The sequence below is a fragment of the Rhinoderma darwinii genome, chromosome 10 (genome assembly GCF_050947455.1).
Source record: "Rhinoderma darwinii isolate aRhiDar2 chromosome 10, aRhiDar2.hap1, whole genome shotgun sequence".
Classification (NCBI taxonomy): Eukaryota; Metazoa; Chordata; class Amphibia; order Anura; family Rhinodermatidae; genus Rhinoderma; species Rhinoderma darwinii.
This window is the reverse complement of record NC_134696.1, coordinates 51615313-51641121: the sequence shown is the minus strand read 5'-3', so window position 1 is coordinate 51641121 and position 25809 is coordinate 51615313. Positions and strand designations below refer to the sequence as shown.

Genomic DNA, 25809 nt, shown 5'->3' with positions numbered 1-25809 from the left:
AGAGAACAGAGGACGCCTCTTCCTGCTGTTCTGACTCTTGGGCAGCATTTCATTATAATTTAAATGTCACTTCCTTAATTGTGAGGAAGTCTTTACTTTATCCCTCCCACTAATTGCAATGCACTTTGAATGTAATTTATTAATCATATGTTGAAGGAGCAGAATAGAAAGGAGTCCAACTGTTATGTTGTATTTTTGTAAGAATAGCTCTAAAATGTTTAACAACAAAAAAGACAAATAATACAAAAATTCATGCGTTTAGCCAACACAAATACATGGTCACATATATACATACATACATACATAAATATAGAGATGTAGCAGATCTGACTTTGTAATTGAACTCTTCAGAGCCGCATGGTTTATGTATTATAATATTTTAGGTATTGCACTGGGTTTATCTGCCTTAAACACCCAGATAAAATATGTTGAATTCAAATGACACACCCAGTTCTACTACATCTGAAAAACACAGCTCTGCTTCAATTGTTGGGCAGGAGGTGTCTGGACTATAGTTTTGATGGCAAGTCTGCTGGAGAAATACATGAGGTTTAACAGGGTTTTAATGCACAGAGAGAGGGGATGTAGGCAAGTTGTTAGCAACAGTTTGCATTAGGATTTGAAGGCTTCATTCATTCTCACCACCCTCCCTGGTAGAGACAGATGGAAGAGTCCTTATGATAAAGAAGATTCCTGGCTGTGTATGTGTTTGTCTCCACCTCCCAAGCTTGCTGGGGCTCCACCTTAGCCAAACAAGTCTGTTCTCACTGCTCAGTTCAGCACCGTGAGCTGTGGACAGCTCCCTCCACCAACACAAAGGCGACATTCAGCACCTGGGAGTGCTGGACAGCGACACCTGCATCCTGCTTGGGACCACTTTCTTCTCTCTTCCCTTTCCTTGCTTTGACTTGCTGATTCGTTTGGAAGAAGAATAAAATAACTTAGAAGAATAGGCGAGAACAGGTAAGAGAAGCTTATTATACTCCACAGCTCTTGTATTGTGCGATTATAGGAACATGTTGCTGATACATTTTGTATTTAGAAAATATAAATATTTGTGGCATTGATACAATGAAAGTATTATATATCACCACATATTTCTTTGCCAGCAATGTATGGAATCCAGCCTTATCCTTCTATTTATGGTATAGTGTAGGATGTGTGTTTTAAAATTAACCCATGATTGTAGTTAACCATATCAGTTGAATTCATTTTGCTTTCTATATCAAGGTAAAGGAATAGAATTGTGTATGTGTATTAGAAGTGTATTTGTTTTTTTAGAATATAAGTTAAAGTTATTATTCCAGGGAAGTGACAACATGGCAACATGTGGCTCCTCGGTTCTTGAACTACAAGTCTAAGCATTTCCTTTCAGATAAAGATTGATGGTCATAGTTTGCATTATAGATAAAGATGCTGGCAGATATGCTGAGATTTGTAGTTCCCCATTGAGTGATATGCAGGTTGTCTGCCCCTAAAGTGTGATGGTAGATGACTTTAAATAAGGTGTGGCTTGGAGGTGATATTAAACTGCGATTATCATCACATTACAGAATTGAGCATGCGTTAAAGAGTATTGCCATGTATACATGTAGTAGATCATGTGAATTTTCATGCCTGACATCATTAGATGGTGGTTAGATTATATTGCTGCCTTGTAAGATGCCTTTTCCTTTATGTCAATTTCCTATTCTCCGGTGTATGAGTTTTAAGAGTTCAGTGAAAACGAACAAGTGATAATCAAAGTTTGTTGCTTGTTGACATCACAGTCATTAACCCCCCCATGTGTTTTTGCTGGAGCCAAGTCTAATGTATTAATATTAATGAGCTCAAGATGATTCTTATTTGCGTTGTACTGATTTGAGGTGAATGCTTATGGAGTGATATTACACAAAATGCACTTCTTAACGTGTAATCTCAATGATCTTTACATATTCGGATAATAAACACCAAAGCGCTATTGTATGACTCTAAATGGGAAAAGTCCTGTCAAGTAGAATCACAAGGGAATGCAAAGGTAATGGCTAAAATGCTATTGTTAATATTCAATTACTATCAGTCCTGAAAAAGAAAGCTGAAAAGTCTGATTAACCTTTTAAAGAACGTAAATACTTTTCAAATGCAGGAAAAAAAAGAGTAAAAGCAAAAAATAGCAATAAATATTTAATGGGTATTTAATGGAGTAATCCTGCCAAGCAGCAACAGTTCTATCCAGAACACACTTGTGGAAATGACTGCTCCTCAATATATCTCTGTGTTTTCTTTTCTGTGTATGGAAGATGACTTGCTGTAGTTATTAATAAGAAGACCTCTTTGTACTTGATTGGGTTAAGCTTTTGCATTTTTCCGCGCCTGTGTGCATTCATGAACTGTTGTTTTCAGGTGTATTGCTGTAAAGCGAACCAAACAATCACTTGTTTATGAGTTCATGGTGAAAATTGCTAGCAGATATCTCAGTTATCTCATTTGTTACCATGACTCCTCTTGGGTATGTAGAAAATTACACATTCAAATCTTAGATCTGACTAATGAAAAATACTATTGTGTCTTGCTACCCAATACTGATTTCGGTTAATACAATGGATTGTACAAACATTTTGTGCATTATATAATAAGGAGCGATAAATGTACAGTAATAATTCTGACATATACAATGCACACTATAGAAGTCATATGAGACTCCCAGGGGGGATTTATGCTTCTTATAGACAGATTCTATTTGTTATTCACATTGCAACATGGTATTCAATGAAGGCTGTATTGGTCCCAATAGAATCTCTACAATTCCAATGATGGCACTTACAGGCATTCATTAACACATTATGTTTCTTTGTGGAACAACTTATGATCTGCCATGTTTAAATATACTTTTGCAGCATACAGGAAACCAAAACCTGTTCAATTCATTATGTAAGTCATCATAGGGAGAGATTTGTTGGATATTCAATTAAACTCGGGGAAAATCTGTCGAGTATTGGACAAGGAAACACATTGCATTAATACACTTGAAATACGTAGGAAGAGAAAAACATCCTTTGTGCTGTAAATGAGTAAAATAAATAAATAATTACAATACATAAAAATGGGCTGTGGACTTCTCTATCCTCTGTTGTATATTAGAGAGTTTCTTTTGAAAAGTTTGCATTTGGGCATTTGAAGCTCTTTACAGTCAATCTGTTGTCTTTTCACTACTTGCCTTAATTATTGAACTGAAATAAATATGGTGTTTACATACATAGAGGGGAATTTATAAACGGAGCTGGCGTAGAGTTCACTTTGTGTGTCATAGCAAGGTAGAGGCCCGTGGCAGGCTCCGTACCACCCCCCCCCTGATCAGACTATGGTCCCCTTCCCCATCGGACAAAAAAAATATTTAAAAAAAAGGTATACTCACCTTACCGCATCTCTTCGATTTTACACTCCAGATTCATGCCACAGCCCATACATGATACTGATGGCGGGCAGCATCAGGACGTTGTATGTGATATAGCATTCAGGACCTTGAGTGTTGGTCGCATATAAGTCCCTGACACTGCTCAGCATCAGGACCTTGTATGAGCCGTGGTATGCTGAGGAAGACTAAGAGGACCCGGTGGAAAGAAGCAAATAAGAGCGGTGAGAATAAGTTTTTTTGTATGTACGATCGGGAGGGGGGAATGGATGGCCCATTGCCTTGGTTGTTACACCACAATTATGGAACATGGCCAGCCAAAAGCTGCAACACATTTATTAAGCGGCATTCAACTACTAATAAATGTGTTGCATTTTACTCCAACAAATAATTTATTAATACTTGCATATGAACTGCCAGTCTTAGTAAATTTCCCCTAATGTTTTTGCTTATATTTGTCCTTAAGAAATCCCTAACCTTCCTTTTAATAAGGTGCTTTGATTAGGAACTTTTCGTAAAGGGGTTATGTGGGGACCAAAAATGATTAGCAGTGTACTCACTGCAGTATGTGGGTGCACTCACTTACATACATTCTGATCCCCCGTCGCGCTGATTCTGAGATTTTCCTAGATTTTTATACTGCTGCTGAGGGATCGGAAGTCAAGTTGCACAGCCTTCTTGGATGACGATACGACTCTTCGTCACATGAGTGGCCCCGTTGTACTCTATGTAATCGATGTACTACTGCTACTGCTTGTACATAGAGTACAGCGGGGCCGGTCACATGATGAAGAGTTATATAATCTTCAAAGAAGTCTGTGCAACTAGACTTCCGGTCCCCCGGCAGCGCTATAAAAATCTATGAAAATGGCAGAATCAGCGCGACTGGGAACTGAAATGTATATTAGCGATTGTGTACTCACATACTGCAGTAAGTATACTGCTAATAATTTTTGGTCCCCACATAAGCCCTTTAATGAACCCTGCTGCGCTGTCCACTATTTACTATGATTCAGCTCAATCATGACCTTGGGTTATCAACCTTAAAGGGCTGTCTGTTTAAGAAATCAAATTTCTGATTACCCTATATAAGGGAACTTCTAGGTAAAAGAAGGGGCTTCTCTGTTCAGGTCACTCTTCTATTAGCTGAAGTGGAGAGGGGATACAAATGGAGTCTCCCACTCTGGAGAACCTGGCACATCCATGCATTACACGAACGGGCCATTTATTTCAAAAAAGGACTGTGTAATACAGAATTTCTCCTTTGGTGTTGCTGTAGCAGAATTTAACACTTGTTGTTAGGTTCCCTAACAGATTTGAACTGATCGCTGGGGGTCCTAGCTGCAGGGCACCCTGTAATCAGCTTAACGTAAGAGGATCTTCCAACAAAAGAGTATTTTCCTAAGTGAATAACCTCTTTAAGCTACTCATATCTTTTGGAAGCAGAAAAAATACAAAATGTGGCCCTCATCTATCTAAACTCTCCAACAGAAAGATTGTCCTTGTGGCTTATAGCAACCAATCACAGTCTCAATTTCATTTTTACAGATTAGATGCTAGAGGTTGCCAATGAGTATTTTCTATGAGAAAGAAATAAAAATCATGATAACCATATTGGTATGTAAAACCACCTATATATCGTATATTTTTTAGGTGGATCTGCAAAGAGTGTAGCCTGTATGGGAACTGCTCACCCCCCCCCCCCCTGAGTTCGATAAGAGCTGGCTATACACAGGACACTCATTGAAATACCAGCTATATCCCCGACCTCATACACATGATCACCATTTGTGCATGCTTATTTCAGTGAGGAGAGGAAGACAAACCACTGCCAGAAAACTGTATCTTCTAGCAGAACAAAGAATTGGAGATATTTAAATAAAACATACTCGATCCTCAGGAGGCCCCTATATATATATATATATATATATATATATATAAGACTGTAAAGATGTATGCATTGATCTCGCTTCAAGTATAAAACTAAAGTTTGTCCTTTACACTTTGAAATTTATTGACGTACCTGAGTAGCAGTCACTGATTTCAGACAGTAGGCGTAACATAATCAATGATACATGTGGCATGTTCAGCTACAATACATAGGATTTCACTTTTGTATTCCCCTTGATCATTAAGTTGTAATGCAATAAATTCCCATATACAGTCAGTATTAGGTTGATTTCTCCTGTTATAAATGTTATTTGCTAAATAAAGGGTGAATTATGTTGGGCTATAGCAATGTGTCTTCAGTTATAAAGAATTATTAAGATAATAGCATTCATGCACATGGCACTGCTGCATGCACATACCCTGAACAGTGGTACATGGAGCCCCTGTGAGTACAATATACGGACCTTTTGGCCCTCAGTGTGCCATTGTATGGTGCCTCCATGAAGGCCCCATACAGCATGCAAAAGAACATGCCACATTTGTTTTCCTTAGGGATTCACGTTGAATCCGTGGGTAAAAAGTAACCTCTCTCTGTATCCATATTAAGTGGTGGAACATAAAGCTAACAGTACACCCTGTACCAGTCATTGGGCATTGTATCACGGATCCGGACTACGTTCATGTCTGTGGGATGTGTGTAGGGTGGAATTTAGGATTTTGAAAGCTATACTTATAGGTTTTATTGATGTTTACTGAGGTTTTGTGATGTCATTTTTTGTATCTACTTCATGTTAAAGATTTAATTAACTAATCAGTGTCACATATAACAACTGTCAGTGACGGTAATGTACAAGTTGCTTGTTTTAACAGACAAAACATATCACTTTGATTATTTTTTATTTTTTTTAATATTTATTTGTTTTGCTCTGCTATTTCTGAAGCAACAGATTCATTTAGATATACAATAAATGACATTATATTTACCAGGCAAACAACACAAGTACAGATGCATGCATGATTGTTGATGTTATACTGACTATTTGAACATCTGTGTGTACATAGTAAATTAGCATTTATGATATTACGATTTCCAATGTAACCAGATACATAAAAACTAGAAATACATCTGGTCCCTAAGGAAGATCTCCTAATATTTATCCCACAAATCTCTGTTCTGTTAACCTATGAGTTTCTTGGAAAATAAAATATAATTAAATCACTGGTAAATACAAGTCTGTGAGTTTTCCTCTGCCAAGTTGTTAAATGGATACTAACTTTTCAAACATCTTATGGTAATCTAATAGTATACCTGATATATATACCAATTTTGCAATTTAACTACTGCTGAAATTTAGTTGTTTTATCCATGTTGTGTCTTCCTTCCTATAATCTGTTGTCCACTCCCTGTTGTCAAGCAAAATTAATTCCTAGTTACAGAGCAGAGGAGACGGGGGGGGGGGGTGTTTATTTACTGCCTGCCCATAGAAGTCTATAGCGAAGGAGGGGCAGGTGGAGTGAGCAGCGAGATAGAAGAGATACAGACATGCTGCCCATAGAAGTCAATGGAAAGGGGAGGGAGGAGCAAGAGCAGAGAGAAAACACAGGCTGCTGATAAGATTTATATGTCACCCCAGTGCAGGATTATCAGCTACATTGCTCATTACTGCTGTATAATGTCCTCCATGATAGCAGTTAGCATTCGCCCACTAGCTCAGAGAAAACTGAGAATTAGAGACAGAGCCTGCAGTGGGGAAAACTGCTAAGCAATGCCAGATACAAATCATATAATGGCCAGAAATAGTGTTATTCCTCATGTACACACAAATGGCAGCTTATTCTGAAAAGTCACCTGAAAAGTTAGGTATGCTTTAACATTCTAGTAAAAAATTTTTTTTTGTGTTTTGGAAAGCTGGATGGCAAACAGCATTGCCATTATTACAGCTCCAAAATGCAATACATTTCTAAGCGTACTTGTGCTTTACAGCATTACAACTTATAGAGGCCCCATCACGAGACAGATCTTTTTAGATCAGAATTTCTATTAGAACCATAAAATGTTCTACGAAGTACTGGCACTGAAATGTAGTGGGTCTTATTTACCAAAACGGTTTAACAGAGAAACTGGCCTTGATGCCCATTGCAGCCAATCCTTTTAGACATTTGTGATAAATGAGGTCGAGTTGTGTGCTATATGTCCCACTGATCAATTTTAAGTAACAAAGGAGGTCATGTGACTGACATCCCTTCAGCATGACAGCCTGAGTGCTGTTTTAGGGTGCAGTCATATGTGGCATAAATATGCAACAGTAATTCCACAAATGACGCAATTTGTCCTACATTTTTCAGTGCGGAATTTCACGTAGCATTGAAGTATAAGATAAAATTCTGCATTCAAAATCCGCAACACATACAGGAAACGCTGGGGAGCGTATTTCCACAGCAGCTGAATTCTGCACGGAAATTTACGGTCAGCCATGTATGTGTTGAAGATTGTATTTTCACCCATAGGAACACATAATGTAAATGTCCACAGCGGAATTACGCCACATGTGACTGCAATCTTATAAGTGCAGATGCACCCCATTAGCTAAACTCTAATAGGACATTACCCTAATTGAACAAAATGAAAAGTCTATTTTGTATGTCAATAACTGCATTTTTACCTGCAATAGCCTTTGAATCCACGCAGGGGTTATGTTTCAGAGTTCTTAAATTAACATATTGTTTCAGAACATTTGAAAATGGTAAAATGTACTATAAAATAAAATGTTTTTTGTTTTTTTTGCCACTTTGCTACCAATTGAAATGCTACCTGCTGGTTCCTTTAGGAGCAATTATTCAAAGTGCTTCTGGTCCTTCCATAAAGATGAAGTTGTGAGTCATTTGGATTTTTAATGTTACATTTCCATGTTGCCCTAGAATGTGCATTGCCATCCTTTTAGGTATGACTGACAGGTAGAATTAATGATCCCATTGAGATGCTTCAAGCAAAAAAAACATTCACATATACTCATGCATGTCTCTGTATGTCTAAAGTATCAGGAATTATAACCGTGGGTACAGTCACGATGGATTGAAGACATGGTAATTGAATACAACAAAATCTAATAAAATCTTTTAACATTTTTTGTGCCAATTAAAGAATCTTCCTAATGAAATTATAGATAATCTGCAGTTCATGATATGCTGTGAGACGGAAAACATAGCTTGTGTTTTATTTAATAGTAAATAATCAATGTCTAAAGTCTCCCTTGTATGGATATTTATTATTGCCTTTATTCTATTTATTATATCAATCATGAATCTGGAGACATTTAAAGCATATAAGAACAATATATACGTAGTTGTACGTCCTATATACACTTTGTGATATGACAGATCTTCTGTGGATTGTTCAAAAACAAAACCCTGTTGACTGTTGACATTTTGAGACATATAGTAATGATATGTCTAATAAATCTTTGCTAACAAAAATAAATAAATTGTGCAGGGATGGGAAGAGAGTTAGGCAAAGTACAGTTGTAGCCGTCTTTACCTTGACTTTTAAAGCATTAAATAAACAATGGCTAGATCCTTTATCTTGACCTTTTCAATGACTTTTCAATGGCTTATGTTGTGTGATATCAGGCTGAAGCAAGTTATCAGAATCAAGTTAAAGATGGCTACATCTGTAAGCAGCCACCTAGGGTGCCATTGAGTGGGATAATGGGAACAATTTACGGACTACAAACAACGCTCAGGAAGCTGTGTACATGTTGCTGATAATGCCATAGGTGCCAGGGTCCAATGAGCACTTCTCTTTAGTGCATGGTGTGGGAATGGCACCTGCCACACAGGAGTAGACTTCCACTAGGCGACACGTGCCCACTGTAAACTTACAGAGAGAAGTGGCTGATTGAAGAGAGCTTTATTTTCCCTTCTTTAGATTGTAAGTTCCTACAAGAAAAAGCCTATGTGACTTATTTACATAAACAATCCATGTCTCAGCTGTTTCCAGCTTCCCAAATCCTTCTTTTGCCTGACATACCAGTCTACACCAGTGGATTTAACAGTGAAATCAGTAAGTGATCATAGTATTTACCTTGATGCACCCAACTAAGGCAAACACATGTGTCAGTACAATGTCTTGTATACCACGATATACAGAATGAATCCATTTACATGAGTCTGTGACCCAAAAAGAGGAGCACACTTGTACACTCAGTTAACTTAGTTATTAGTATTTTTTTGGATTTGGGAGGAAGCGGGACAATCAAAAGTAAACCCACACAAACATGAAAGGAATATATCAACTCAATTCAGATGTTGCCTTGGTGAAATTTAAACTGAAAACCCAGGTGCTGCAAGGCAACAATGTGAACTTCAGAGCCTCCATGTCATCGTTTTTAGTTTTTTTTAAAATATATGTTAAATAGTTTTATGTAGATTAATTGTTTATTATCTAACTTATCAATGGCAATAATTTTTTTTAGAATGACATATATTTTTGCGTTTCTTACACACATCTGTTCATAGGGGTACACCTTCCTAAGCGTTGGATTTAAGCCCCCATACAAATACTATTTCATCTTGTTAGGGCAGAGATACAGACTGTTGTCATTGTTATCCTTGATTCCTCAAGCAGCATGATTATCCTTGATTCCTCAAGCAGCATGGTTATCCTTGTTCCTTAGGTAGTATGGTCATCCTTAGTTCTTCAAGTGCTTATGCTTAGTTCCTCAAGCAGCATAGTTACCATTGGTTTCTCAAGTTGCATTGTCCTCCTTGCTTCTTGAAGTAGTATCGTTATCCTTGTTCCTCAACTAGTATGTTCATCCTTCGTTGCTCATGCCATTATCATAGTTATCCCTGTTTCCTAAATTGCATTGTCACAATTAATTCTATGGTAATATGGACATCCTTGTTTCTCTAGTAGTATGGTCATTCTTAGTTCCTCATGTGGTCACCCTTAGTTCCTCAAGTAACATGGTTACCCTTGATTTCTTAAGTTACTCTGTCACCCTTGGTTCCTAAAGTAGTATGGCTATCCATGTTTCTCAATTTGTAGCTGCGCATTACAAGCAAATGAAAGCCTTGGCGTCCCATTGTCATGGTGATGCCACGACTCTGGACAGGCCAAAATGCTTCCCGGCGAGCAAAAGGAATGCAGCTGCAGCTCGACTCGGCTTTCGGCTGACACAATTAGTATGATTTGCCATGGTTCCTCATTATCCATATTTCCTCAAGCAGCATAGCTATCCATGATTTTTCAAGTTGCATTGTTAGCGTTGGTTTCTGAAGCAAAGATGTAGCCAAGTTTATCTTGACTCTGATAACTTGCTGCGGCGTGATATTACAAAACAAAAGCCATTGAAAAAGTCAAGTTAAAGTTTCTTGCCACTGTGTATTTAATGCATTAAGAGTCAAGTTAAAGATGGCTACATCTGTAGTATGGATGTCCTTGTTCCTCACGTAGTATGATCTAGGTAAAAAGCATTTGAAATGGTTTTTTTTTTCTTTTAGTGCCTTTCAAAATATTTTAACTTCATTTGTATACTTTTCTATTATTGGTTATGCAAAACCCTATTGTTTAACTCACCGGGAAAATGTACTAAATGGAATTGCTACATCTAAGAAAACAGTGGTATTTGTTTTATAAAGTCACTTCACTTGTCTTTTCTAACAAAATAAACTAAAGGTTAAAATATATCAATTTGCAACTCATGTAATATATTTTCCTGCCACTTTTCACAATCAAGCATTGTTTTTATTCAGTTTAATCTAAATAACATTTTGAGTTATTATTTTATATCTGGCCACAAAGGTCTGACACAATAATAATAATAATTCAACTGGTTTCACTGTTTTATTAGAGCCAATATCCATAGTTACACTGGGGACAGATTACCATTTTGAGATTTGTTCCTTGAAATGAAGCATTTATGATCAAATCATCAAATGATTCCATGGTAGAACAAGCAATTTATCATAAACTAATGTGTTGCTTTTGTTGGCAGCCAGTTTTAAACTGTACGGAGAGTTTTCCATATAGTAGAAGCTGTATAATAGAAAATACATGTTCTTTCCCAAATTCGTACTTCTAAAAATTATTATTAATAATGAGTTTTATATCTATAATATATATATACAAAAAGAAATAAGCAGCACTCAGCATCAAAATCCAGAATGGTGATGGCCGGGTGCAAGCAGGCAAACCCGATCCGAGGATTTTAGAGTATAAATAGAAGAAATCGCTCAGCACTCTAATAAAGCAAAAGGTGTAGTTTTATTCAGTCAACACAGAGCAGCAACATTTCCGTCCTACTATGGGACCTTTTTCAAGCATGGTGATACATCAACACACATAGTACATAAAGTATGTGCCTCATTTACATAATGAGAGATCATTAAACAAGCGAACATTCAGATATTGTACAAATATAAAAAATTCGAAAAAAAAGCATCCAGTACAATAATATAATAGTTTGACAGTGTGAAATATCCAGTGCTAAAAATATAAACGAACATTAAAAATAAGCGTCTATAAGCTTGATTTACACTTAATGAAAAATGCTACAATGTGTACAGGGATTGGGATTACAAGGCCACTCACCAATCTGGGAAGTTGTATGTAAATCCATGTTTTCAAGTTTGCGGCTAACATTCATGTGATGTCTAACTACCTGGCATCCTCCAGGCAACACCGCGCATACTCACGTAATCACAACGGAAGTATCTCATTGCCTAGCTATGTGTTGACTGAATAAAACTACACCTTTTGCTTTATTGGAGTGCTGTGGGATTTCTTCTATTTATTATATATATATATATATATATGTGTATATATATATATATATATATATATATGTGTGTATATATATATATATATATATATATATATAAAAATTATTTATGTCTTTTAAGACAAAGGTGTAGCAATAATGGTTGCAGAGGTTGCAACTGCTGCTCGGCCCCTATGTATGAAGACACAGCTATAAGTAAGACACGCAGAGGCAAGAAGGCATGCTAAATTCGTAAATATAGTGAAACAAAGTATCACACTGTCCCTATATTTCGACCATACAGTATAATCAATATACACACTCCAAGAACATACTTCTTAAGGGCTAGGCAATGTTTAAACAAACATCCCCCCATAATAATGCAGGCAACTCCATAAATATATGAACTATACCAAAGAAACAGAGCATATAACCATATGTATATAGGAATATAGCAAATTGATTTGACAGACAATGCTAAAAAAAAACATGAATAGACAAGGCTCTAGTGAAAATATATAGTACATTGGAGCGAGACCAAAAATGTGGATGGTATGTATAAGTTAGAAGGCTGTTGTAAGTTCACACAGAATATACGATTGATCCCAAATGGGTCTAAGTTTTAATAGATTCTAATCCCACATAGGTAGCTCTAATAGGAGGGGGGGGGGGGGAGAAGAAAAAGTGCCAGTGCAAAAAAGTGTACTTCAGTGAACAGCCTTACCCATTACAGCAGATAGGAAGAGATAACTCGCTCGACCACAACAACCCCAACACATGTTTCGCAAAGATGTGCTTCCTCAGGGGCTATATACTTCGACCATACAGTATAGTTTCTACAAAAAGATGCAACCTTGCGGCTATTCTCTTGAAGAATTTGACGCAACATACCAGTTCCAGAACATTAATACCATAAGCACAGAATTGCCAATACTATTATGCCTGACACACAAAATACCTATAATATTTTGCCAGGCACCTAGTACTATCAATAATATAATTGCAATCATATAACAGTACCCACAGAATCATTTTTGCTACATTGCCCATACAAATATGTGAGCCAAAGAATGGCTCAGTCATACCAATGTAGAAGCCGCAGCAGTCTGCTGCATACAGAAATGCCACCCAGAGTGCATCTACAATACAACACACTTATCCCCTTTATGGACTTGCATTGCTCCCTACTCCCCTAAAGAGAACTTACAGGCGAAGCCAAACAGCAACCAAAGTGTAAACTATCTCTTTAATCTCCGCAATCAGAAATCAGTTCTGGAAAATGCACGTTTAGCAGAAACGATTGCCGATTTAATGCTGCTGCAAGAAAGAGTCCTGCAAGCCGCATGAGCTACTTTAAATTAATGCTAGGGTATAATATTAGGGCATGACAAGGTATTATGAATCATAGGAGTGAGGCCATATTGCAAGAAAAAGGGTTGTCAGAAAAAAATAATAATAAAGCTTTTTGTGGATTTATTTAATCTTACCATTATTATCAATCCCCACTATTGAGTGGCATACAAAGAGGAGAGGGAGATTTAACTGGGTCCTTCTCATTAGGGTGCAGGTTTTTGCCACCCAGGACAGAAACCCTGGTGTTTATTTCCCCCTCCATGCCATTTCCATGTTCCTTGGGCCAATTCCACACCCCTTGTCTGATAAGAATTTAGTTCCTCTGGAAACGAGTGTAGCGGCCACCACCGCACCTCTCTCTCCTCTAATCATCCTCTTCACAGTACTGCTCCATTCACTCCAGGCTGCGGTATGGCCTCCACCCACACAGTGCCATCTATGCTACATCTACTATTCCTGGTACTACTGAGGACAGCTCACACTACTAGTTACTTAAGTCTCTGCAACTGCTGTCCTTGGCTCTGGAGTAGCAGCATGCACTGATTGGTCATCTTCAGCACCTGTTGTTTTCCTATATAAAGCTCTCACTCTCAGTTTAACTTTGCCAGAGCAATAAGGTTGCTCCCTCTTAAAGCCTTGTTCTGTGTCTGCTGTTTTTGATTTATTGGACTACATCATCGATTATTCTTGCTTGCCTCCTACCTACCGACCCTGGAATGTAATCCCTACTATTATTCAGTACCGCTGCCTACAACTACCGCTATGGATCTGCACTCTAGACTGTACACCTAAATAGTAAGTGCGCCATTTGTCACTTTTATTCCGTTGGTTATTTATCGGCTGTTGTATCGAGAGACTATTTAGTGGGTTCAGCGATCAGGGGATTCCTCACCCTGAAGACCAAGACCCTATACACGGGTTGGAGGGTGAAAAGCCGAGAGTCCCCTGGAATCTGCTCCCTGGTCTAGTCACCAGAAATACCGTACGACACGGTGGGTTCACTATACCCCCTGCCATCCAAAATTATTATTGCTACGCTATATTGGACAGAGACCGTCACAGTAAGAGTCCTACACATGTTCTTGACACTGAATAGTATAGGGGATGGGATTAACCAAGGCTGGGCACTCTTTCTCCAAGGGCCCCAAAGAAGTCACATGGGCTGGCCTTGCTTCCATTCCAATTCTATTTCCTCTCTGAGTTTCATTAATTTCCTCCTTCCTGTCTCTCCCTCCCTACTATTAGAACACAAGTACAGTATGTATAGGTAAATACGTAGAGAAGATTGAATATTGTGGGACAAATAGCCCTCTATTTGTTCAAGTAACTACATTTTCCACATAATGAACTGTGCTGCAGATTTCAACTCATTCCTATTGCTATAAAGCCATAGATTTAAAACGGCTACAAATCTTTTGCTTCAATCTCATTGTGTCTGAAAATGATGGCCTGCCTGTAATAACTACCACTTAAATGGGAATCTGTTGCGCTAGATCCTTGTAGCACCTAAAATAGCCTTAATCTCTAGCAGCAAGCAACAGCTGGAAGATGACTGGCAGAGAGACTCAATATCTACATGCAATTACTGGGACTCTCACTAAACTGTGTTTGTACATGATTCATACAGTAATAACTGGATGGTTTTTAATTCTATATACTGTAATAGCTTTGTGACTATTTAAACAAAACACCAATTCAAATCTTAACTCTTTTACTGTCTTTATGTCATCTTTAGCTGGGGAGGAATGTTATGTTATTCTAAACCCTTTTCCTTTAATGTTTTTAAATTAGAATACCCTTTTTATTTCCTTTCATAATAGAAAAAAAATCTCATTAATTCAATACCTACCTTGAAGGCATCTTACCGTTGAGAACACATTTGTAGATCAGGAACACTTGCAACACGAACTTTCATACTATAATCATGATAGTAAAAGGCAGCTGAAGCTCCGTGGCCCCAATGCTAAACACACTCCTCAACATTGAAATTGCAACGCCAAGAAGGGAAAATCAAGGTAAGGCTATGCAAATCGAAGGAGTAGCAGATGTCCCTAAGATCTTCAAATTATCAATTTTTTAAGCACCTAGCTCCAATCTGTGGAATGTGGGAGAGGCGTAAAAGACAGATTGAAAGCAAAGTTTCTTAGCCAAATGAAACCTCGAAATTCGGATTAAGTGGTGTGGGATGATTGTGCGATGCCCCCTGTTCATCAACGTGCCAGTTATCGCAACTTGTCACAAACTGATAGGGACAGAATCCTTGGTTTATCACTCCTACGCTACGCACCTAGGCCAATGTGTTAGAATTGTATAATGTTGCGTGTCCCGGATGTTGGGAAAACAACAACGAATGGGAATGACAGCAAGAGGTGCGCTGAGGCAAACCTCTGATTGGAAGAATGGCTCGTAGTGATCCATTCTGTACTGCAAGTAAAATTGGACGTCACATCCCAAGCCTAGGGCGGCAACCAGTGTCAACACAAACCATCAGTAGGCGTTTGCACGACATTCGGCTACGAGCCAGAGGTCCAGCTACTGGTGTTCCATTGACCCCACACCACCGCTCTCAAAGGCTATTATGGTGCACAGCAAGACGGCAATGGAGGCTGGAATGGAGGTCTTTTCCTCCTCTAGTGATGAGCCCGCTTTTGTCTTGGATGCAATGATAGCCGGAGATAGGTCGAGAGACCACGTGGGAAGAACTATGAAGAGGCCTTCACAAGTGAACGTCACGCCGTTCCTACTCCTGGGATTATGGTGTAGGGTGACAAAGTACGGCAGCCAGATCCCTCTTTTCTTCATGTCAACTTGGCGTTACATTGATTTGGTCGTGAAACCAGTGGTACGGCCATTTCTTCATAGTGTCCCAGAAGCCATTTTTCAACAGGACAATGCCAGGTCGCATGTTGCTCATGCTACTGTGAGCAGCCTGCGTGGCCTAAATGTGCTACTATGGCCTGCAGCTTTTCCGGACTTGTCTCCCATCAAGCACATCTGGGACGTCATTGGTCGGAAATTGCAAAGGGAGCTGCCAGCAGCCAATCTTGATCATTTGCATGCCCAAGTGCATTCATCGTGGCATGACATTACCAAAGAAAACCATTAATAACCTCAATGATAGCATGCCAAGGCATGCAAGTGTGTGTATTTCTGCGTGTGAAGTTTATACTCTATACCAAAAGTATCAAGATGTTTGGATTATTTTGTTTCCTTTTTTTATCATTTGCATCTCATTAACATGTCTACTGATCTTGTAATTTCCACAATTCCCAAACTTTTCCTTCATGGTGTTGCAATTTCAATGTTGAGGAGTGTATGTGTTGTGCCCGCAGTCGCTGACCAACGGCACGTCATACTCACCGGCAGCTGCGACCGCAGGACACTTGGAGCTTGCCAGCATCTCCCTCCCCGGAGACACCAGCACACACAGCTGCAGTTCTCTACTGCCACCCCTAAGGTGCGAGCGGTCGCTTAGGGCCAGGGCATTAAAATGTTCCATACCCAATCCCAATGCACCATGGACTATAGAATGGATTCTGCTCTCTTCCTCCTTGTCTGAGCGTTGTTGTGTCTACCCATACTTGTTTTGCAAATGGTCCCTTAGTTGTATCCTGTGTTCCTGTATGCTGTATCCAGTATCCTGTAATTGTGTTTGTTCTAGTGCTAAGTCTAGTGTCTGAGTCGAGTTCATTATCTGTGCCAAGTGTCTGCCACACCAAGTGCTCCCACCCCAAGTGTTTGCCACGCCAAGCGTCTGCCAAGTCAAGTGTCTGCCAAATCTTTTAGCCAGGTACTCTTGTCCAAAAAGACTATCATTGACTAATGTTTGTTCAGCTGCTACTCCGTAGTGGCCTAGTGGGTCCGCATACCCCTCAGCCATGATAGTATGCAGGGGTGGGATCCGGCTGGTTCGCCACGGTTCTCACGAACCGTTTGTTAAAATTACAGCGATTCGCAGAACCGGGATGAAGAAGGAACCCGGAAACCAGTCTAATGCACTCAACTGTATCTGCGTCCTTAGGACGCGGATACAATTGATTTGTCTAGCGCTGTGTGGTGAGGCACATTCGGCGATTTAGTAATGATGCAGTTGGCGCGATTGCATCATTGCGCCGCTGCGTTGTTCCGCAGGATGAGGCCTCGAATCGCTGGAGGACGGCGCAGGAACAGGTACAGGTAAGACTATAATGTTTTTTTTTTCTTTTTCTTTTACAGTGGGCAGTATTGGGGGCACTAAATCTACTGGGGACTCTATAGGGGGCCATATCTATAAGAGGCACTAAATCTACAGGGGGCACTAAATTTACAGGGGACCCTACAGGTGGCACTAAATCTACAGGGGACTCTATAGGGGGCACTATCTATAGGGGACTCTAAAGGGGCCAATCTACAGGGGGAACTATATCTGCAAGGGACTCTACAGGGGGCACTATCTACAGGGGGCACTACATCTACAGAGGACTCTATAGGAGGCCCTATCTACAGGGGCACTATCCACAGTGGGCACAACCTTCAGGGGACTCTACAGGGGGCCCTATCTACAGGGGCACTATCTACAGGGGGCACTATTTACAGCCTGTAGACTACAGGAGGCACTATTTACTGGGCACTCTATGGGGGGCACTATCTTCAGGGGACTCTCGGGGAGAAATATCTACAGAGGACTTTATGAAGGGCACTGTCTACAGGGGTTCTGTGAAACCCATAGCCGCGGACCGTCGGGATTACTCACCACCTGACGGCCGCAGCCATGGATCAGTGAGCGCTGGCCCGCATCTCCTCCTCAGGAGACGCCAGCGCTCACTTCCGCTTCACTCTGCTGTGTCCCGTAGGGTGAGCGCGCACGCTCGTGCCCGGCCTTAACCCGTTAGTGACCGCCCCATAGTGTTTTTTTATGGCGGCCACTAACGGGCTTTATTCCGATGCAATAGCCTTTTTACGGCGATGCATCGGAATAAACAAACAGAGCAGGGAGCCATTAAATCTCTCTGCTCTCAGCTGCTTTATTATTAACAATCAAAATAAAGTAAAAAAAGTTACACATATTTGGTAATGCCGCGTCCGTAATGACTCCAACTATAAACATATTACATCATTTAACCCGCATGGTGAACATCATAAAAAATAAAATAAAAAAAACATGCAAAGATTGCTGTTTGTGAATCCAGCCTTAAATTTTTTTTTTATAAAAAGTGGTCAAAAAGTCGCATGTACTCCAAAATGGTACCAATACAAACTACAATTCGTCCCGCAAAAAAAAGCCCTCATACAACTGCATCGGCGAAAAAATAAAAGTTATGGCTCTTCAAATATGGAGACACAAAAACAAATAATTTTTTTCACTGTGAAAAAGTAGTAAAACATACAAAAACTATACAAATTTGGTATCGTTGCAATCGCAACAACCCACTGAATAAAGTTATTGTGTTATTTATACCACACGGTAAACGGCGTAAATTTAGGACGCAATACGTTTGGCAAAATTGCAGGTTTTTTTCTATTCCCCCCCCAAAAAAAGTTAATAAAAGTTAATCAATAAATTCTATGTACCCCAAAATGGTGCTATTAAAAATTACACCATATTTCTACGGCAGCTGTTGGGAAGGGGTTAAAGTGGTTGTCCCACAAATAAATATTACATTTCTCTGTTACATCACACGAAACAATTTTTCAATTGGAATAATTACAAAAATTAAAAAGAGCTGGTACTGGACACATTAGGTTGATCTTTTGAGAGGCAATTAAAAGAACACCAGGGGCGCCTGTAACGTCCATGGCTGCGGGCTGTCAGCGCCAACTTCCCCCTGACAGCCGCAGCCACGAGTCGGCAAGCGCTGGCCCCTGCCTCCTCCTCAGGAGACTCCAGCGCCGGCATCCACTCACCTCTGCCAGATCCCGTAGCGTGCGCACGCACGCTCGTGCCCGCTCTTAGAGGGGCAGCGTGCGCACCGGACCTCATGGATGAACTTTGAGCCGTGAGTACCCTGGACTATAAGAGGGGTCCAGCCCCCTAGTTCTATGCCTGAGCGTCGTTGTGTTCCCTAGTTTGTCTATGTGATGGCCTCCTAGTGTGTTTCCTGTTCCAGTCCCAGTCCCTGCACCTATACCAGTTTCCAGTTCCTGTTCCTAGCAATCCATACCTTCCTGGTCTAGCACTGTGCTGTGCCAAAATCGTGCCGTGCTGCATTCAAGTCTGATCTGCTTCACCTCGCCTGACGTCCGCCTGCTACCTAAGTCCCAGCCGAGCCTGCCATGCTGCTGTCTGAGCTGCCACAGGTACCTATAGAACTATAGACATTCACCTGCTCCCTGTTGGCCAGCTGCCTTACCGTCAAGGCAGTACGGCCCAGTGGGTCCACAGACCCTTCGTGACAGCGCCATAACAAGTATGTAACAGCAATATTTAGACACATAGTATTTTTTTTTAACAGTTCGAATTGAGAATAATGTAATATGTAATATGTAATAATAATATTCAAGGGGAAAAAAAAAACCTTTAAATTGAAGTGTCCATGATCAGCAAATAATACGACACTCTGTAAACAGCCTTAGATCATCAACATTGAAATTTCGATGCAACAAAAGTTCAGTTTAAAAAATGATAAACAGGAGGAATTTGTAAAGGCAAGTATTACTAATTATTAAGTTTTATTATAAGACATTTTGGGTGAAAACAACCACTTGTTTGTGTTATTTATTTCTGCATTTCTTTTTTTATATCTACAAGAACTCCGTAGTACCTCCTCACAGGCGGGCTGTTACCATGTTACCAAAGACTTTTCAATGGTATCCAACTAAATACCAGGAGTTTTCGAGCAACCAGCCTTAGATGACTAGAACCAAAAGGAAATTGACAACAATAAAACTATTTATTATAGCAAAAATATATTATCAACTGTCATAATTTTAAAGCCTATCATTTTAGTTAAAATTGGAATGCTTTTGGGATACTTCTGTAGACTTGGGCCTTGGATAATTTTCTAATTTGCACACCATCCAAGTAGTATATTCTGTAATAACGGGGAATTGGTACTAGGTGAGTTCAATGTAACCTCATTACAAAGATTACTCCGTTCTGATCATTCCCAATCATCAATATTCTTCTAAAGATATAATTTACTCTTGACCCTGGAAGTTTGTAACATGCTCACTCTAGTTTTTGATCTGTTAAATTCTCGTTCTTCTTGTCCACAGGGATTAATATTATTAAATAGCAATTTGAAAGCATTAAAATGTTGTTAGCCTAATCGTATCTACTACAGAGAAAGAAAAATAATTGGAAATAAAAACGTAATGATGAGAAGAAAGGAGAGAACCAGTAGGAATTTAGTTGTGTTTTTATGTATTTGTATAGCACGTTTATATGTGTTACCTCTTGAGCAGCAGCGTAATGGTGGGAGGTTCAGCAGTTGCCCTCTTACATGGGCCCTGGAGCCTGAGCTTGCCTAATATAAAGAGACCGATACTATAAAATGACGCGTGATAGTTGGGGTCCCTGTTTCAAATATTGCATAGGGGCCCATTAGCTCCAAGTTATGCCTCTGCTCTGACAACAATAAATTATGTCCGCCGCCACTATTTAGTTAAACTACATTTTTCCCAGAGTGATTTACAATTCCTAGTAATAATCTAATTGATATAGGTTTTAGAGGAAAACAAATCATACTTGGAGGTGCAACAGGTTGTCTGTCATTTCATTACCAAATAACTGTTTTCTATACATGAACAGGTCTGCCATAAGAAGCATGGATTTTCTCCCACAGGAGAAGATTTTGAAGAGAAGTCCAAGAAAAATAAGAGGTTTTAGGTTTTCTAACAAGAAAGTGCGGGACCTTGTGAGTTAGAGTGCCTGGACAATAACCCTGTGTTCCTGTGCTAGACGTACAAAGGAAACCCCACTTCCACTCCACATCTTAAGCAAAGTGGAGAAAATTATTGATCACACTTTTGAGAAATTTGACATTTAGTTAGTCAATCAGTTGAGTGTCTCATAGTAAGGCCTCTTGCACAGGACCCTATAAAAACTCTATACAAGTTCCAAGTTGTATGGAACCGTAATACGGGACCCTTAGAAATATATTGACTACATCTTTATGCCTCTATATGATATTGAGAGATTTTTGTTTTTCTCATAAATTCATGGGATTGGTAAGAAAAAAAATTGTGCCATATTATATTGGATGCTGTATTACAGAGGTATTTAACCCTACATGCATTGCTTCTAGGGGAGAATACCTCCATAATATGGTGCTAATTCTCTCTCAGGGTCATGATTAAGGGCAGGTAAGTTGTATGTACCAGTGAAATGCTGCGCAACTGACTTTTTGCCATCTGTTATTGTGGGGTCCTCAACTGGCAGACCGTAATCCGAATTTAATATTTCAGTGGCCGGGGATCCACCTGGATGCCAGTTGTTTGGACCAGTTGCATGACCGCGTGGATCCCCGGCCACTGCAACATTCAATTGTATCTGCGTCCCCAGGATTGAATACTATAGTGGAGCAGGCAGCTATCCACGTTAGGCCTACAGCCTATAAGATGCAGGGACAAGAACCCTGCACAGAATGACGTCACTACATCGTGTTGGCCTATGCAGGAGTCCTGTCTCTGCTTCTCGTGGGCTGCAGGTCTAACATGGCTGAGGAAGCTGTGTAGCTCCATTCGTTGCAGGAACGGAGCTAGGTGAATACAATTTGTTTTATTTATTTGAGGGCACTATCTATAGGGGATGTGGCACTATCTACAAGGGGGTGTGTGGCACCATACACAGGGGGCTGTGTGGCACTATCTACAGGGGGCTGTGTGGCACTATCTACAGGGGGCTGTGTGGCGCTATCTACAAGTGGCTGTGTGGCACTATCTACAAGGGGCTGTGTGGCACTATCTACAGGGGGTACTGTAGGGCATGATCTAGAAGTGGCATTGTCTGGCTGTATCTAAAATTGGCATAGTTTGGAATTGTCTACAGGGCGCACTGTGTAGCAATTATCCACCAAGGGCACTATGTGCGGCACTATCTAAAGGGGGAACTGTGTGGCACTCTCTATAAGGGGCATTGTGGCAGATAAGCCTTGGATTTCTGCCACAGATCTGCGGGTCGGAATTGCCCAAGCCGAATCCGACTCGTATGAATATAGCCTTACTGTTGGTGTTCAGCTCGGACCTTCAGCTGACGGCAGACGAAGGTAAATGGACCTTCGCTAAAAGTAGTTGAGTACCCCTGATCTATTACATGTGATGTAATGTAGCACATTCCAAACTACAACGTATTGGCCACAGATGCTCAGCGAGCAGGGAATACAGTGGCCTCCTTTGAGGAGTAGTAGTTCAGTAACTGATTAAATGCAAAAGACCACGTATTCCAGCCACTGAGATTATTTCTGTTGTATTGTTTATATGAGCTCAGATGCTTGTCTACAAAATAAGCTTCAATATAGCACATAGGCTTATTTCTCTAATGCACTGATAACAGAAAAAAACATCGTAGCAGCAAAGATCCAGCTGTGCTATATTTCCATCAGGCCTGGAGGATAAGCCTTCCTTTTCTCTTGATCTAATTTCCTTACTTGGGTGATGGATGGGATTTAGCAAGCTGTGAGTGGGTGCATGGGTGTGGCGAAATAAGTCCTCTATATTAAATCTGTTATTATTACGTATTTCCAACTATTGTGTGTCCCTGCAGTCACAGCACATCCTCCATTAAACTGACAAAGGCTCTGCGCAATATCATGCAGAAAAGACCCATAAAATTGCTGGAGCCAGGTATTCGTGTGGCTTGTATGCAATGAAATAGCAGGGACCCTGTCAAAGACTTACTTATATCGGTAAGTGGCGCGCGGTGAAATAGCAGGAACAACACAAAGTACTTAGCGTGCCAATTTTCAATTAAATGTCAGGGAGCAGAAACTGTAAAGAGACAACGACTATTCCTTTATCATAAAATAGCAGGACGCTTGTAAATAGTTAGTCCGTTTAGTGGCAAAGTGTTTGAAAAGCAGCAGCATTTTACAGTCTGTGTGAATTAGCAAAATATGAATTGTTTTCTATTTCTTTCTTAAAATAGTCACAAAAATCTGCTAATTGATGAATTCATACAAATTCATTGGGCAATTAAAGGAGTCGCAATGTCCTAATACAGTGTTATTATCAGAACGGCGGCTTTTAGCACACAATACAGATGCACGCACGCCGTCACTGGACTCTGGGGTAGTGGAAACGTGTTCTCTGAGTGGATGAATATCTGACAGTCTGATGGACGAATCTGGCTTTGGCGGATGCCAGGAAATTTGCTACCTCATGAGAATGCATAGTGTATACATAAAAAATTTGGTGGAGGAGGGATAATGGTCTGGGGCTGTTTTTCAGGGTTTGGCCGCTTATTTCCAGTGAAGGTTAATGATAGTACCTCAGCATACAAAGACATTTTAGACAATTGTATGCTGCCAACAATGTGGCAACAGTTTGGGGAAAGCCCTTTCTATCCCAGCATGGTTGGTCCACACTACATGGCCAGACCTCTGTGCAGAAAGCAACTGAGATATTTTTACTTTAACTTTGACCCCAGAGATGCGGTTACAGTAGACTAAGGGCCCAGGCACACATTCATATCTCAGATTTGTGTTGCACAGATCCATAATACAGCGCTCAAAGACTACTGTGGTGCTATAATATACCAATGTATGCCTCTGGTATAATATGGAGGCATGCAAAGGTTTGAATCCATGTGAAGCTATGAAAAAAAATAAATAAATCCTGACATGTTACATATCATACCATATTATGGAGCTATTCCATCCTAGGGGCACTGCTTTCAGGGTAGAGTATGAAGCCTCATGGGAGCATCATATGGAAAGTGAAGCGGAGTGCATGTGGGCCCCTAAAAGAGACCCATAAGGACTCTATGTGCTGCTGCACAGGGTACGTGCACATGGTTTTGCTGTGTTCAAATGCCCATGTGTCATGTCCATGGATGCGGGCCGTCAGGTTCACTCGCCTCCTGACGGCCGCAGCCATGGGTCGGCAAGCGCTGGCCCCAGTCTCCTCCTCAGGAGATGCCAGCGCTCACTTCTACTCACCTCGACCGGGTCCCATAGGAACTTTATTGCTAAATTAGCCCATGAGCACCCTAGAATATAAGAGGGGCCCAGCCCCTTCCTGTAGTGCCTGAGCGTTGTTTGTCGTATCCTAATTTGTCTAAGCAAATGGTCTCCCAGTGTTTTCCAGTTCCCAGTATATCCAGTATCCAGTATCCTGTATCCCGTGCTATCCTGGTCAAGTGCCGTGCTGAGCTGAGGTCGTGCTGTGCTGTATTCCACGCCTGTCCTGCTACTTCACGCCTGACGTCTACCCGCTGCCTAGTCCCAGCCGAGCCTGCCTTGCTACTGTCCGAGCTGCCACAGGTACCCTATATGAACTATAGACTTTGACCTGCGCCCTGTTGGCCAGCTGCCATACCGCCAAGGCTGTACGGCCCAGTGGCTTCACGAACTTTACGTGATACCATGAAGGCCATTTGGAGAACATCTTCTATATCTAGTCTCCTTTAGACCATCTGGTCACTGGGGTCCCTGCTGCTACATAATGATAGCAGCATACGTATTCTCAGCCTTTGGTAAACCTGTATATTTTAGACATTGCTCTCTCATTATTTTATTCTGGAATGTGGAAGTAAAGGACTTGTAGACCAGAGCCAGTATCTTTATACATCTTTGTGATTAACTTAGTGTGCTGGATGAAGGAAATGTTTGGGGCAGAATGTCAGACTCAAAGACACGATGATGACTGAGAATGCTGATGGAAGTTTTCAGGTCTAGTGGGGGTTTGCTATTTTACCTTTTTGACCTCCTTCTAGAATCTGTTTAATCATCTGGGAAATGTTGTTTTTATCTGTTTGACAAGAATAGGAGATAGATGTCAATTTAACTGCAAGCAAAATGGTCAGAAAAAGGAAGCAAATAGAATCAGTGGTGAAACCGTCACATAAACTGGTCAAACCATGGTTATGGGGATATCGTGATGCTAAAAGCCATTCCCCATATATAGATTTATTTTCTGACAAGGAAGGTTTCAAGAGAGGGTGACAATGTCTCCGTTTTTCCTCTCTAGCAGGATTGACATAGCTGTGGGAGCAGAGAAGGAGACGGGGAGACAAGTATTACCCAAATATGGGGGGGGGGACATCTATGTCCACTCTCCACCATGTGTAACCCTAGAACCATAACCTGATTTTTCTTCATGTTGCACAGTATTAAAGAGAAAGTATTTTATAATCCACTGGTACTAACTTAAAATGCATTGTCTTATAGTAGAGCTATTGGCCTGAATTCATTCTCTGGGTTTTGTCTGAAAGAATCAACACCATATCCACAGAGATGTCCCCAAGCATAATATGAATCGGCATCCGAGGACGACTAG

General features: G+C 40.4%; 1 protein-coding gene across 1 annotated transcript in view; it reads left to right on the top strand.

The window, feature by feature from the left end:
- The first annotated feature begins 583 nt into the window (after nt 1-583).
- SYT5 (synaptotagmin 5) overlaps nt 584-25809 on the top strand; it is a 211523-nt gene continuing 186297 nt past the window's right edge. Inside the window, exon 1 of the mRNA XM_075839919.1 lies at nt 584-963. The gene's annotated coding sequence lies outside the window, so the exon portion shown is untranslated. The remainder of the gene's footprint in view (nt 964-25809) is intronic.